The 16,839-nt window shown below is 38.3% G+C and overlaps 1 long non-coding RNA gene across 1 annotated transcript; it reads left to right on the plus strand.

The window, feature by feature from the left end:
• The first annotated feature begins 4,699 nt into the window (after window positions 1-4,699).
• LOC140234710 (uncharacterized) lies at window positions 4,700-11,669 on the plus strand. The gene is made up of 3 exons (XR_011901646.1): window positions 4,700-4,776; window positions 8,061-8,444; window positions 9,440-11,669. It is a non-coding gene; the product is annotated as an uncharacterized lncRNA (long non-coding RNA).
• The last annotated feature ends 5,170 nt before the right edge of the window (window positions 11,670-16,839 follow it).

The raw sequence follows: 16,839 nt of genomic DNA on the forward strand, positions 1-16,839 counted from the left end.
AAGACTAAGAGTTCTGTAGTGCGAATTCATGCAGTTTAGACTAGGCAAGTGCTAATGGCGGTGATATATGGCTCAGTCGCAGAGAGTCTACCGTCCAATCCAAGAGTACCGGGTTTGATTCCCGAGTCTCACTGAGCAATGCTGTGTGTAACCATTTCATCCCCTCTAGTAAAGAGGCAAAACACTCTGTCCCTTGGATAGGACATTAAAGGGGAATTGGCCCCAAATAGACATGTGGATTGAGTGAATTCAGCAATATTAGTATGATAGAACACAAAATCAGAGAAAGTTAAAAGAAAATCGGACAATCCGTCCAAAAGTTATGATTTCCTGAAATTTGATGACGGGACCGCTGGATCAGAAGACTACTGCAGATCGTGACATCACATATGGACTACGATATAAAGAAAATATAAAGAAAATTCCGCAAAATATCATCTCATGTGAAAAGTACACATTCCCGGGGCTTGTTACTGACATAGGTCAAGTGTAGTAACATACCCCCTGCTTTCATTAGAAAGGTGGAAAAATTTTGAATCTTTTAAAATATTTTCTTTACATCTTTCACTAATGTATCCTTCTAAAATTGCTCCATTCATTCAATCAAAATGTATTTTGGGGTATCATTCTCTTTTAAATGGAGATCCCGTGTGTGAGTTAACCACAACTCGCGCGCATTAAGGATCCCACTCGATCCCATTCATCGCAAAGAGCATGGTGCTAACCCGGTTAAGTGATCCCCCTACCCACCTACACAAGAAAACGGGCGAATGATGCCGGCCCCTTGTAGTTCGCCCAAAGTGACTAAAATAGTCAGCAAACTGTATCAACCATCAGGTACATTCGTGCCATACGCTTGAATAAAGGGAAATGCCTATCGTTGATAAACGTATAGACAGCGTGAAAATATAAGTACTGTATTCTCTCTTTTTTGTGCAACTGTAGTTGTTATTTCGATTCCACGTTGCTTTACTCATACCATTTGTACATACATGTACATCACTATAATATCAACTGTAACGCTTAACGCTCGACATGACGAAAATGATTATTTATTAGACATCGCTAAGGTAGACGTGACAAACTTTCTAAACCCTTTCTTTAAATTTTCACTACCACTCTGTTACATCTCTCCTGTCTCGATCTGCTTCCCTGTTCTCTTTCTGTGAAGTGTCTTCTCCCTTTCTTTCTTTCTTTCTATATCATCTATCCATGCTGCCAAATTCCTACCGTGGTAAGCGTGTTGTGTATTGAACACAATAAATCTCGTCAAATGGGGTAGTAGTATAAAGGTCAACAACTTGTCCTTCTCCAGCCAGCTCACAGTCAATTTCAATTGCCTATTATCAGTAATTGGCCACACACAATCCAATATAAACTGGGAAACGTAAGATTAAAGACACACTGGTTTAAAAATTAAAAGATGGTCACTGATACAGCAGTAACTGTCACCTTTACAATACGGTACGCCCGAGTGAAAACGTCCGACGGAATTCCGTTAGAATTCTGTTAATAATGCTCGAGAAACGGGCCGCAGATTGAGGGGATTGGACGGCACCCACTTTCCTAACACTTTCCTAACATTGCTAACGCTTTCCTAACACTTTCCTAACACTTTCCTAACATTCCTAACACTTTCCTAACGTTTCCGAACTGATGCCCCTGTGTCAAAACCTTATCTGCGCATGCGGATACGTCCGTCGCCTGTGAATGGCTGCATCACAGTACTGTATTTGCATATGTAAATTACAGTCTTCGTATCGTCGCTCTCGCGCAACCAACACGCGCGAGACTCGAAACCTGGAGCGAACTCTCGACAATCCTGCCTGGCCGCCGAGCGCCGGCCGCCCGGCGGCGCGGCGGCGGTTCCCGGCGGTGGTGGTGCACGGTGAGGCAGGTGGATCGGTCGAACCTCTGTCTGATGTTTCTTGCGAATGCCAGTTCGAGAAAAGTTACTTCCTTCTCAGGTAAAGGTGAGTAAGAATATCACAATACTAATTGAACGTGTGTGGGGAAATACCCGGGTGATGATAGAGCATATGTGAGGAAATGTTGATGTTGGAGTTACTTTCGCAAGCACGCGTCAACGCTTATTGTCGTGCTTTGCGTACATACAGTGCAGTGCAGTGGCCAGGTTGTCTCTGCATTTCTTAATTTATTTCCCAAATCGGATATTGTAGAATCTAAACCACTCCGTCTTTCATCGAGTTAATCTACTATGGTTATATTTACTGAAACTGAATTAGTTTTTTCCTCACTACATTTCGAAGTTGATGACAAAATGTTACTCTACCTAACCAAAATTCAAAAGTAAAGTTTAGGCCTAAATAAATTTAGTCAGTCACAATGTCAGTACCATACGGACGGTATCGGTATAGAGGTTCTAACGTTAGATCCACTCGTTGCTTCAATTTTTACGTAACTTAGCATATTGAAAGATAATTTCATTAAATTCCCCTGCTAAATCTAATTTTCATGTATGTTTCTGCTGCTTGTTTAACTTAAAAATACCATAGTAACTAGGGCCTATTATACGTAACACAGCTAGTAGATGGGGCACTGCACACTTTACAGTGACTAGAGCCTATATAAACCCATGCCATGCCATGGGATGGGCATGCATTTTCCCTATTCTGTTCCCATAAGTGGTTCTGTAGCGTAGTGGCCTACTTTTGTTTTTTTTTTTTCAGTTGGCCTTGACAATGTTGTATTTGTTGTTTTACGTGGGCATTATCGCAAAATAGGTCCCCACTCCATTCACCGTCAGTCATTTCGTCAAAGCCGGGGACTTCTTTCTTGTAGACTTTGCACATACAATTGTATATAATTATGAACACACATCAATTGCACATGAGAACGAGAGGGGACCGACATCACGATTTGGCCTTTACCTGTCATGTCAGACCAGAAATTTAACAATCCCTGAAAATTTGCTTGTGCAACAGTGGTTTTTAGGGCCTACTTATGTTCTGGGACCGTCAGACCAGTGCCAGTGCAGTGTTTGCTGCGTTGTGATGTAAATGCAGCGTGTCTATGGCCATGGCTTTTATGGCATGCTGTCACTGTAATGTTAAAGGGAACTTTGGAGTAGGTGAAGTAAAGCAGATGATGGGTCTACCAATTTTGGTCATGTGGCAGTAACAACAACGAATTGTTGTCACTACTAATTTGACTTAGGGATCAGGACAAGGGTGACGAGCTGGCTGATTGCCATTTAGCATTGCGCACAAAGTCACACAGTCTAGCCTCGACCAGTTCTCTATGACCGGTATATGACAAGTAGGGTTACTAATAGACAATTTATATGTCACCGGAGTCTAATAGTGTAGTTTAAGTGTGGTTGATTGATGAATTTTACATTCTGTCCTTTGTCTCATTATAATGACGACAGAGGAGGAGAGCTGGGTCTGGGACCCTAGCTTTAGAAACTATACCGAACAGATTAAGAACAGTTGTTAAAGGGAAATGTTATCACTAATAACAGAAATGCAGCAAAGAGAAGAACATTGGTGGAGAGAATTATGGTTGAGATGAAACAAGGGAAATGTTCACAGAAATAGGAAGGATGATGAGGTAAAGGAAGTTATACAATTAGCCAAGTGGTGATCCCTTACAGTGACAAAATCAAATTGTTGTCACTTCAAATTTCACTTGGGTCAGGTTGAGGATGGTAAGGTAAGCTGGCTGATAGTCATCTGTCACCCAAAGTCTTACAATCTAGCCTCCACAACATGTAGTTCTCTCTGTATGACAAGTATGTCTGCAAGTATGTTTGTCAACACAGTTCTTTTCACATACAGTTTAACATCAATGCTCTGTTCTGTGTAAGGTAAACTTCCATTTCAGCATACCTTATACATTGTATGTTTCTTCTTCTCTAGTCTTAATTTTTTGGTTTGGTATCTCCTATGTTGTCCTTTAATTGTTTCTCGTCTAGTCCCTCTCTCTCATGCCATGAATAGTAATAACAATGATGATAACGGTGATGATAATGATAGCAATAAATTGTTATAACTATTACTATTGAATTCATTTAATTGATTGAGGCCAATTTAGGCTATTTATTCAGCAAAATAAAACAAAAAAACATACAGCATAATAATAGTGGCGTTTACGATGAGAGCCAGGCAGCCTTGAAAGCATCTTGTGCTTGTACAGTAGGATGCCTACACATGAAAATATTTGGCAACATTACAAATAATTCTGTGTGAAGTCGAGTAGAGATAAACAAGACACCATCACATACACTCACACAGACAACACATACACTCACATGCAGTATACATAAAGATAGAAGACAGGATAGAAAGTATGTTGTCTACTCAATCATGGGTAACTGTTAAAAAAAGGAGCACTTCAGTAAGCACTGAAATGTAGAAAGAGTTGTGCTGTATTTCAAAGCGGTACTTTTACACCCCCCCCCCCCCCTTTACGGAATTCCTGGATCCGCTCCTGAGTAACTCAGGACAGTATAAGTATGCTATTAAAAAGGTCAAACCTTCTACCGTTTTCTCTTTTGTTGTCTACAGACTACTACAGTTCAGCATGCAAAATGACCAAGACTGGGAAGCCGTACAGCTGTCGGGACCATATTATGAAATTGTGTGCAAGAGGACAATATCGGTTTGGCCAATCACCAGGTGGAAAAAAAAAAAGTGGAAGGAGGTGAAAAAGAGGATTGACGCCTGCCACCTTCATGGTTCCATCTGAAGAAGCAAGCTGTTGGTGTGTTTGGAGCTGTGCTGGCCTGTAAACATCAATAGGCCCTACCACGAGGTGAGTTTTTTTTTTTTTTTTGGTTTTGGTTTTGGTTTTGTTTTGTTACCTACGCCAAGGGAGGAGGTTATGTTTTCGTTATGGTTTGTTTGTTTGTTAGTTTGTCCATGTGCAACATAACTCAAAAAGTAGTTAACGGTTTGGATTAAACTTGCAGGAAAGGTTTAGAATGACACAAGTAACGAACGATTAACTTTTGGTAGTGATCCGAGAATTTTTGGGGAATTTATGAAGGATTTTTTATATTTTGGCAGGTAGGGTCAATGAACTTGGGAGTTCAGGCTGCACGTATTTGAGGTTTGCATGCGCGCACTAAAGTGCATGCTCTAGTTTCTGCTAGGGCTAGGCTCGCCATGCAGCTGAGGGTTTATGACGTAACAAAGGCTTCTATATTGGGAAATCGGGCAACATTCAGCACACAATGGGTGGAAATCACTGATATCTCTATGGAAGAACAAGATCAGTGGTGGAAATGAGCTGCATGCTTGGCGGAGGTCTGCGCTCTCTCGAGTGCTTTTCTAGTTTTGTTTTGCTTTGTTTGTTTTTGTTTTGTTTTGTGTTTTTTTTTTTTTTTTGGGGGGGGGGGGGGAATAACACCCAGAAAGTCCCCCGAGTTGTCAGATTAAATATTTCCATCCTCATGTTTTGCAAAACATAGCTGTACATGTGATGCAGAGTTCATACAGACTGTTGTAAATGTCTAATACATTATATATTACAAATGTAGGTTCAGAGATTGTTTGCTGGGGAAATTAAAGTGATGCAATTTTGGACAGAAGTGAAGAAAGTCTAATTTCAGCTGCAGCCTCTAGATCATATTATGTATGATGAAAAAGAATAGAAGTCTGTCTGAAATGTCAGTTAAAAAAGTCCAAATAAAACATATAATTGAAATTGGTGAAATACTTTGTGCACACTAAACTGTACCAATTTTGAAGTCATTCATCTTAGAAGTCATGCCTTAGACCTAATCTTTTTGTACCAGCAAGTTCTTGTCCAAAATGTGTTATTGCGATTCTACATGATAAACTATTTGTATGTTGAAATTACAATTTGACTTTTGGTATGACTTTCAGCCCAGGACTGTAATAATGTATCAGAGGGACGAGAGTGATTGTACCTTGGAGTGGACATGAATTTAGTGTTAGTCTGTCTTTGAATGCTATTTTTTTTTTTTCAGTTATGAACTAAGCTCCAAATATGCCTTTGAAATGAAATTCTGACCCTCAGCCTACAATTTTAAGCCTCCGCCACGAAGTGTCGCTGGAGGCATTATGTTTTCAGGTTGTCTGTCCTTCCGTCCGTCCGTCCGTCCGTCCTTCTGTCCGTCATGAATTTTGTGGACAGCGTAACAAAAAAGAAAAAAACCTTTGAGGCATCCTAATAAGACTTGGTATGTATATGCCTGAGTGAACGAAGTTGTGCCTATTAACTTTTGGGTGTTCATGCTCAAGGTCAAAGGTCAAAAGGTCATGGTCAAATGGCTCAAAAATTTCACTATTTTCCCCTTATCTATGCAATGCCTGAAGGTTTTTTCTTTAAACTTGATGCAAACATGTGATACCAAATAAAGATTCTCCAGAGAGTTTGGAATTATGAGGTCAAAGTTCAAAGGTGAGAGGTCAATAAAATGTTGAAATTTCACCCTTTTTTCTCCATATCTTGGAAATGGTTCACGGTATCTTCATAGAATTTACTAGCAGTGATCATCTAGGGAATGTAGGGATCATGGGTCAGGGGTCAATGATCAAGGTCAACTCAAAATTTCATTTGTTCCCTCATATTTCTGCAATATTTCCAAGATTTTTCTTGAAACTTGATATATTGCCCAATAGAGATTTTCTAGGAAGTTTCTTGCCCAAAGGTCAAGTGAAAGTACTAAATTTCACTTCTTCTTTTTTTCCATATCTCGAAAGTGACTCAAGATATCATCATGAAACTTAGTACATATTAATGCATGTTCTACCTGACGGTGATTCTCTCGGGAATTTTAGGGTCATAGGGTCTAAGGTCTAGGGTCAAATGCCAAGTAAGAATGCAAAAATTGTAGTACAGTGCACTCCCGTTACAACGAACACGGTTATAACGAAATTTCGTTACAACGAAGTAAATCTTCTGGTCCCAATATTATCACCATTAGAGTCTATGGTACAAAATTCGCTTATAACGAACACGGTTATAGCGAAATTTCCGTTATAACGAAGTCTTTTCCGAGCGCCACAGACAAAGAAAAACAAAAGAAATGTGCTCCGTTACAACGAAATGCGAATTGCTTTCGAAAATGCGGAGCGAAACAAGCATTTATAGCGTCTCTGCATTGGTGAACGCTTCACATCACTGTGTGTGTTTGCTCCTTGTGTCACGCACAGTTTCAGAGGGGAACTTGCGTTTATTATTGTAATACAGTTATCCCATCACATTTCACATAGCTTTCGAGTGTATGATGAGTATTCAGCAAACAGAACATGATATACGTAAACGTGGTTTCCTTGTTTTCGTTATATATTGTATTTGTTCGGTTATAAGGAAATTTCGTTATAACGAAAGAAAACTGCCGGTCCCGAGCATTTCGTTATAACGGGAGTGCACTGTATTTGATACATGAATTACACTTTTTCTCCATACCTTGAAAGTTACTAAATGCATCTATAGACTTATAAAAGTGTCAAAAGTCAAGTAAAGATTCTCAAATCCCCAAATACAATTGTACCTGCACTCTTAGGCAGTATAGTCATCCATCCAATTAAAGCTAGTTCAAGGAAAGTGAACATTCAACACATTTGTGACGAACCTGTCATTCTAGTATTTTGCCAGTTATGTGAAACTGTAATCACACATTGTCAAGATGTTGTACTATAGACCTATTAGGAGAACGATACATTATGGCAGAGGCATACCAGTCGCCATAGCAACATTTCTAGTTGTTGTTGTTGTTTGTTTGTTTTTGGGGGGAAGTGAATTGTGTGCTACAGTGTTCAGGTTTGTCCCATGGATTCAATTGGAGCTCTTTTCCTTTTAAATAGATATCAAGAAGTCCTTGTAATTTGCGACAAAGAATGAACCATCTGATTACATTAAATCAGCACAATAACAACATTAACATACATAGCTATCAAAAATATTTTACCCATTTGAAAGATTTTTTTCTTCTTCTTTCCAGTTATCTAGGTCTAATGGTTACAGTAGTTTGTTATTATCCTTCTTTAAATTTGAATTTTTATGGTCATGACAAGTATGTGGAGGTGTATTACATTGGAATTTACATTTATTTTTCTCACAAACAGCCGACTAAGAAAAGCAGTGAAGGCATTTCACCTGTGACAAGCATCTCATCATCTGCAGCCACAAGGCATCCAGCAACTGAGTCAGTGTCAGCATGTGCTCAGCCTCCATTACCTGCTCAACCTCAACAATCTGCTCGGCTTCAACAACCTGCATCTTCTGAGCAACAGTATTCAAACTAGGCAGCAATAGAATGTGGCCTGTGTCACTGAAATATCTTAGTCAAAGACTTTGCAGAGCATCATGACTGTACCATGCACAGGTGTCTTGCCAGATACGTGGCAGAATGTGTCGTGTCCAAGTAGAAGAGACGCTAACTCAAGATATTGAACAGCACACAACAACACAATCTTTGCCAGCTCTTCCAAGACATTCAGCAATGTATGGTTAGTATCATAATCGATGATTGTCTATTGGCTGATAAATTTTGTACAAAAGTTAAGTGAAACGTATCCAAATTCCAAATTTCTTTCCTCCATCGTAAATGAACATGCTTGAAATGCTTGTAGAATTGTGGGACAATATTGACATATGTGTATTTTCTAACAGCTACATAAATTTACCGTAAAACTTATGGAAGACAATTGATGCATCATTCATTTAGTGTTGAATTAGTGTTGACCAGATTCTTTGAGTGATGCTGTATTCAAATTCATGAACTTCCTCTGTCGAAATGTTTTATTTGAATAATTATGCAGTACCCGCTGCATGCTATAAGGATTAGGACCACCACTTGCTGTCTGGCATAAGCTCTGTAGTCTAGTGGAGATGATGCCTGTCAGAAGATCAGGAGGTCGTTGGTTCAAATCCTGCTTGAGTACATTATGCCCATGATTTCTATTATTATGGCTGCTGGCAAGACACTGATCAGTTCAGTGCTTATTTACGTCGGTGTAGGGCCATTTGTCTGTCAGTTGCAATGGAAGCATCTCGATGGAAGAATTTCATTAATTTGAATTATTGAGCAGTATCCGCTGCATGCCATAAGGAACAGAACCACCACTTGCTGTCGGGCGAAAGCTCGGTGGTCTAGTGGAGATGACACCTGTTCGAAGATCAGAAGGTCGTAGATTCAAATCCTGCTTGAGTCCATCAACATATGCCCATAATGTCTTTTTGTCATGGCTACTACTAAAAGACACTGATTAGTTCAGTGCTTATTAAAATTGGTGTAGAGCAATTTGTCAATCAATTGCAATGATGCTGAATTGTAATGTTGATAAGCAATGATTTCCCAGACATGGCTTTGTATGAATAAGTCTTAGAATAGTGAACAAAATAGATTGTAATTTTTTAATACTTGTCAGCTGTGCGTGATACACATGAGATATTGAAATATGTGTCTGTGAAAATATTCTGCATTGTTTGTTTTGTCATGCAGGAAAGACACGGCCCCCTGCCACAGTATCCCAGCCCCCTGCGGAAGAATCTGTACCCACTGATGAAGAATCTGTGCCCCCCACTGAAGAATCTGTACTGCCTGCTGAAGATTTATTTTGACACCGCAATTTTTCAAATTTATATTTGTTAATGCTATATAAAAAGTTAAGATAAAAAGTTGCCCATTTAGAATTCATTCAAAAGTTTAGAGCTTAAAATCTGATACGCACACACACACACACAAAAGAAAAAATTATTGTATGTAACTAGCATAATGAACATAATTTAGAGAAAACAACCATGTTTTTGGAAAAAATGCCTCTTTATTCTTGGAGATTATGCGATAGGGAACATGCCTGGCAATTTTCGCCGCGATAGTTTGATGGATGGCCAAGATCTTAAGGAGGAGCCGAAACAACCCTCTCCCCCATTTTCCCCATGGTCGGGCGATTGGAGGTCAAGATCTGAGGAGGGGACAAATAAGCTCCAACCCCACACTTGGATTAGGAAGGGTTAAATGTGAGTTGTGTATCACAGAATATTTGCATTTATATCTTATATGACAGTGACATGTTGTCCTGATACCCTCATCATAAAAGATTTTGGGTTGTCTGTTCAAACTTGTTTTAGCACACTTGCATGAACTAGCAGTAATCTTTCATGATTAATATGATTAACCTGAGAAAATGAAACCTTGAGAAAGTTGACAATGGCTCTTGATATCTTTAAAGGTACTAAACTTTTTTTTAATAATTTCAAGCAATAATATTCATTACCAGCAAAGTTGTGGGTTTTTCCATCAGGACAACATCATGCCAACTCAAAAGCACTGTACATGGTCTAGTGTGTGAAAAGGTCACATAATTTCACTCAGAAGGTAAGGACTGATATATCCCTTAACACTTTAATTTGGTTGGGTTATTTTTCTGTAATGTATATTTGCAGATGACTTCAAGAGAGCAGAGTTCTCCCAGCCCCCCCCCCCCCTTGCAATTCAGTATACAAAACTGTAAAGTTGGGTGTTTTTGTTTTTTAAAGAAAAAAAAAACACTTTAAAAAACTGCACAAAAAGGCATAGTTTTGGTAAATTTGGTTGATAAAAAATTGTAATCATTTTTTTTTATTTTTAATGATGCCTCCACCACAAATTGTAACCAGAGACATTGTTTTGGGGGTTGTCCATCCCTCCTTCCATCAGTCAGTAATCAGTTTTGTGGACAGCATAACTTAAAGGGAACCCAACCCAAAGAGCAATGTGGATTGAGTGATAGCAGCAACATTAGTAGAACACATCAGTGAAAGTTTGAGGAAAATTGGACAAGCGATGGAAAAGTTTTGAATTTTTAAAGTTTTGGTGTTGGAACCGCTGGATAAGGAGGCTAGAGGTTATGACGTATGTGTAGACAACAATTTAAAACATATTAAAGAAATTCCACCAAAATTCACTTTTCTAGCATAATGAAAGAGCACATGACTAACTGCTTTCGGAAAACAAGGGAATACTCAATTTACTCAGTCCACAATTCTCTTTGAGGTTGGTTCCCTTTAAGAACCATTTTAGGTATCCAAATGAAACTTGGCATAAACGGTGAGTATGAGAGAAGGAAGTTGTGCCTCTCAACTTTTGGTTGCACATGTTCAAGGTCAAATTTGTCTGTATACATATTACCTGATAAAGCTGCTCTGGTAAAATTCTGGGCTATGGGATCAGAGGTCAAATGAAAATGAAAATGCTAAAATTCAATTTTTCCCATATCTCAGAAATGGCTCATGGTATCATCATGATATTTAGTGGATATGCATGTACTTGCCTGACAGTTATTCTTTGGGATTTGGGCGACATTGAGTGAAAGGTCAAGGGTGAAAGGTCAGATTCAGAGGCTAAAATTCCATTATATTTGATTACTCTTTTTCTCCATTCCCTGGAGATGAATAACAAGTCTAGGCACAAGAATACACATAACTCACTACCCATGATTCGTAGAGAAAGATTTTTGCCATGGGGTCAAAGGTCAAGAGAAAATGTTCAAATGTCACATTATGAACTTATTATGAAACTTTTTAAAGGGGGTGGCTAGTAACTGATCAGTGGGAATCAGTGAGAATGCTAGGGGATGATTGTTCCAATCCTGGTGGGATTGATTTTAGAGTATTTCATATACAGCTGTATGTGTGAAAATTATTTGCTTCAGAATGGTCTCATATTCAAGTAATGTGCAGTTCAGTGTTTCCAGGTTAGCATGACTGTGCAGTGACGAGGTGATCGTTAATGATCACCCCGTCACTGCACAGTCATGCTAACCTGGAAACATTACTTGAATATGAGACCATTCTGGAGCAAATGATTTTCACACAATAGATCTATATAATGTAATGAATCCCACAAGGATTGAAACAATCATCCCCAGCATTCCCACTGATCAGTTACTAGCCATCCCCTTTATAAAGACATATATGTGTCAGTTTCCAGAATGTTTTATGATTATATCATAAAATTGTTTAGGCTACCAATACTTTGTACCTGTAGTTGCATACTTGTCAGTTGCCTCAGGAAATATGTACAGCATATACAGCTGTATTGCCAGTGTAGGCCTACCAAATAACAATGTATATTATGTTGAATGATTCTGATGACTTATTATGTTTATTGGTAGAGGACTGTTAAGAGGGGGGGGGGGAGGCTCATCCCCTGGCCTAGATTTGGTTCATCTCGTGGCATTATTTCATCTGCTCAGTAAAGTAAGGGACCTTTTATAAACGTTATGAACTTATTATGAACATTATTAAGACATATATATATATATATTATAACATAAATGTCAGAATGTCAAGAAGTGGGGGGGGGGGGGGGGGCTCCTCCCCTGGCCTACATTGTAGTTTTGGTTTGTCTCGTGGCATTATTTCATGTGCTCAGTGAAGTAAGGGACCTTTTATGAACATTATGACCTTATTATGAACATTATTAAGACATATATGTGTCAGTTTCCAGAATGTTTTATGATTATATCATGAAATTGTTTAGGCTACCAATACTTTGTACTTGTGGTTGCATACTTGTCAGTTGCCTCTGGGAAATATGTCCAGCATATACAGCTGTATTGCCAGTGTACCAAATAACAATGTATAATATTATGTTGAATGATTTTGGTGACTTGTTATGTTAATTGATAGAGGCATTACATACTTGCCCAGCTCATTTAGGAAACACTTCCAGTTAAATATGTATGTGATATTTGCCGCAGGAAATAAGTGACTTTCTGTGACAGCATATGTAGTGAAAACATGGTGTACTTGACAGTTGCATCTGGAAACACTCCAGGAATTCATTGTCTGTGTGCAAAATGCCATATAACATCTTGATGAATCTTGCCAAATTCATTTTAATGAAGATCATAGTTTTGAATAAAGAGAATATGAACCTTTTGGTTCAGATCATGTTAAATGAAGGTATGAATTTGTTTTCCTCTCTTTCATTTTCATTTTATGTGTTTTACAAGTAAGTTCATGTGTATACAATGTAATTATGTTGATTGTAAAGTTTTGGTCTCTCCCATATATCAAAAACGAGGCATAGACATCACTTTTCTGTCAATGGTGACATCAACAATTTGATGTACTGTTTCCATGAAATCTTTGAAGGTTTTTGCGGCGGTAAAACATTGGATGGTAGAAGGCTTAAAGGTGCACCGCATATATTTTCAAGATTATATGTTTGGCCCTGAAAAGGGCCTTCCCAGCCCGGATAAGACCTTTTCTAGAAAGAAGTGTTGCACCTTTAAGTCTAATACCACCCAATCTTCCTCCAATTTTCCACAACTTTGAGCTATTACCATCAATCCTCACACAACAGCTACATACTTAAACATGCCAGTCAAGTTCAAATATGAGTGATGTCTAACTAGGTCAAAGGTCAAAGTGAATGTGTCAGTGAACTAGCCCTGATAAGCACTATACTCATAATATTGACGTATATTCTGTAACTTTCTGCAGATCTTAGGCTTAGCTTTGACAACAAACTCATCACAGGTGCATGACCTAAAGATACCAATCAAGTTCAAAATGTGGTTGTCAAAGTCGAACAAGTTCAAATGTCAGATGGTTGAAAAATTTTTCCTCATAGGCACGGTACTCACAGTATTGAAGTTACATTGGTTGCCAGTAAGGCAGATAATTGCATTTAAGATTTTGTTATTTGTAAAGTACTGCATGGTCAAGCACCTGGTTGTCTATCAGAATTAATATTAATAAAATCATATTCATATTCACATAATTTACGAAGTACACAGAAGTTTTAAGTTGCTTCTAAAGCAACCTCACTTAAAACAAAAGTAACTTTTGGGTATTGTACCTTATAGCTGTGCTGCTCCATAACTTTGGAATGAATTACCTGAGAAAATGAGGAAGGCCCCATCACTTGCTGTCTTCAAATGAAGACTTACCTTTTTCAGAAGCATTTGATTAATTTGTTATTTTTTGTTTTGTGTGTGTCTAATCAGTAACAATGTCAGGAGCTCTGTTACATCACAGCACAGTAGAGTATATTTACATAGTAGCTGCGCTATACAGATTTGTCCAATTATTATTATTATTATCATTATTATCATTATTGTTATTATTGAGGTGTACTCATCAATATTTTTTTTTTTTCAGATTTGAGCAATGACCACCAAACTCACAAATTAGGTAGGCTAAATAAATAAAAACTGCCGATCAAGTTGTATATGAGTGAAGTCCAACAAATTCAGAGGTCAAATTAATGGAATTAATGGTCAGTGAACTTTACTTAATAAGCACTTGAAACAATATAAGGACACATTGTGGTGTACACTCAATAACTTTCTACATTGAGAGCTACGATAGCCACACATTAACACCACATGCATATCACCTGAAGATTCTGCTCAAGTTTGAATATTGGTAAATATTCTAGGAACTAGGTCAAAGGTCAGATGGTCAATGAACTTTCTCTGATTTAGTGTCATATATTGTTTGCTCTCAATAACGAATTTCCACAACTTCGAGCTATGTCCGCAAAACTCAAACATGGGTACATCTGCTAAAGATATATGCCTGTCAAGACAGAGGTCAGAAGTAAAACTCTAGAACTAATACACTTAAAAAAAAAAAAAAAAAAAACATTTTAATGACAGAGTGTAATATTTATGTGGGCAAGGACGATACATGGCTTGGTGTTTGTCTGAATTGTCATGAGTTACGTGTGTGTAGATGTTCATTTGTTATCTACAAAAACTTGTTTTTTGCGTGGAAGATGCAGTAATATAAGGTTAAGATTTAAAAGCTTTGAAGTAGGATCCTGAAATATGTTGCCATTTTTTCTCACTCTAGGGTGCAAGTCTAGTCAGTATTTGTAAGTATCAAGTTGACCTGACTATTATAAAGGCCAAAGGTCCCAAAATTGAATAATTACATACAGAAAACCAAGTATTTTTCAGTATATTTTGTAGAAATCCGTGTTTTTTTCTCCCCCTCCCTTCCCCCTTCTTCCCCTCTTTTCCCCTTCCTTTTTCCTTCTTTTTCCCCCTCCAAGCAGTCCATTATGCCCTGGTTCGAGCCCGACAACGCTTGTAACGAACTCCCTACTCTTTCCACGAACGTAACCAATCTAACGAATTCTACCCGGAACATCCAACGGTTCTTACGATCTTTGCGGAATCGTAAATGCACTGAACGAATTTAACGGAATCAGAAAATGATACCAACGAGCCTTACAAATACTAATGCGTTTGATTTTATATAACTAATGAATTTCGACGAAATTCATTAGTTTTTTTTTTTTGAAAAAAAATAAATGAAGGTCAAGGCGACAACAAACATCACGAAATTTAATAATTTTTATTTAAAAAGTTTCAATGATCTGTACACGAATCTCACGAAATCAGATTTGAATACAAACCATTTCAATAATTTGATACATAGTGTATTTTTTTCCAGTACTGTCTTACCATTTGCATCTAAACTGCTCAAGAGTGGAGAATTCTCTTCTCAGTCACGCGAGACGCAGGAAATGGATCAAATGATTCGACATTCGATGGTGCTAACAATTTGCTGGTGAAAGAGAGACAACTTGCTGACCAGACGATTTCCGTCTTTCGAATTCCGTCTCCTCAATCCTCTCCGCTCACTCTGATCCCCCCCCCCCCCCTCCCAGTTCCCAGGCCCCGATCTTATGAGTGGTGAAGAAAAAAGAGTCACGTTCTAGCAGCCAATGAATCGACGTCTCTTATAGGATGAAGCCAATGTTTGTTTGTTTGTTTGTTTGTTTTTAATGAAGAACAAGACAACCATCACGAGGCCATGCAATGACACATGCGGGAACCACTTGGTGTAGTTGGTGAGATCTTTCCGACAGCATAATCATGTCCATCTCAAAGCTGAAGCTTCTTCCTGTCTCACGCTCAGCAAAACCGCTTTTTACATTGGAGGGGAAATCATTTGGTTACAATTCTTTTTTTTTTCCGACAGTAAAACAAAAAGAAATGAAAAAGAAAATGGGTATAAAATGCAAATGATCAACGCCGTCGGTAAAACAGGCCTTTCGTATTGCGCAGGCATGCCTTTTTTCCCCTACAATGTATTTCCTATATTCTTGGTGCGTTAAATACTTGCGGCAAATTACAACGCAGCCGACACTCAACGCGTACCGACTCATTCATACAGCGGCACGGACACAAACTCCCCGAAGTTTACATTCCGGCTGCTGTATTAATGGAATCATTGATGATAGACCAGCCTTTTGATTGAATAATTGTCTCCCACACCTATGGCGTTAACTTATGGTATAGCGCCGCTAATCAGCACTGCTCTAGTGTTTCGTCCAGGGAAAGAAACAGATTGTGAGATTGAACATTGGGACTTTGAGAGCGATTTTCTCAGTTTTTGAGAAAGTAGACTGACATCATTAATACAATGTATTCGTTTTTAATGTCTATAGGCAGATAGGGGCGTGGAATTAGGCTGCATTATCATTGCAAAGCTAATAATCTGTGAAATTCACATGTAGGCATAACTAACATTTGAGCACCTGAATATAAGAACGACCCAAGTCCATGGAAGACCATTTCGAGTAAACTTTAAAAAACTTCATTTTTTTTTAATTTGTCCAATGATATTCTATTTAACTGTGATGGAAAGGCAACATTGTACATACAAATTAAAACATATATTATTATGACAATTAACATTTACATTAATTGTGTAGAGGCCATTTTGTGTGATAGACTTGGGTCGTTCTTTGAATCATATGGACTTGGGTCGTTCTTTGATTCATATACATGATATTTTGCTATAGAGATGAGAGACGGATGAGAGAGGGCGCTATAATATAAATGTAAGAATGACCCAAGTCATTCATCCTTACATTAATATAAGATTTAACTCAGT

This window comes from Diadema setosum, chromosome 11, assembly GCF_964275005.1.
Source record: "Diadema setosum chromosome 11, eeDiaSeto1, whole genome shotgun sequence".
NCBI classification, from domain to species: domain Eukaryota; kingdom Metazoa; phylum Echinodermata; class Echinoidea; order Diadematoida; family Diadematidae; genus Diadema; species Diadema setosum.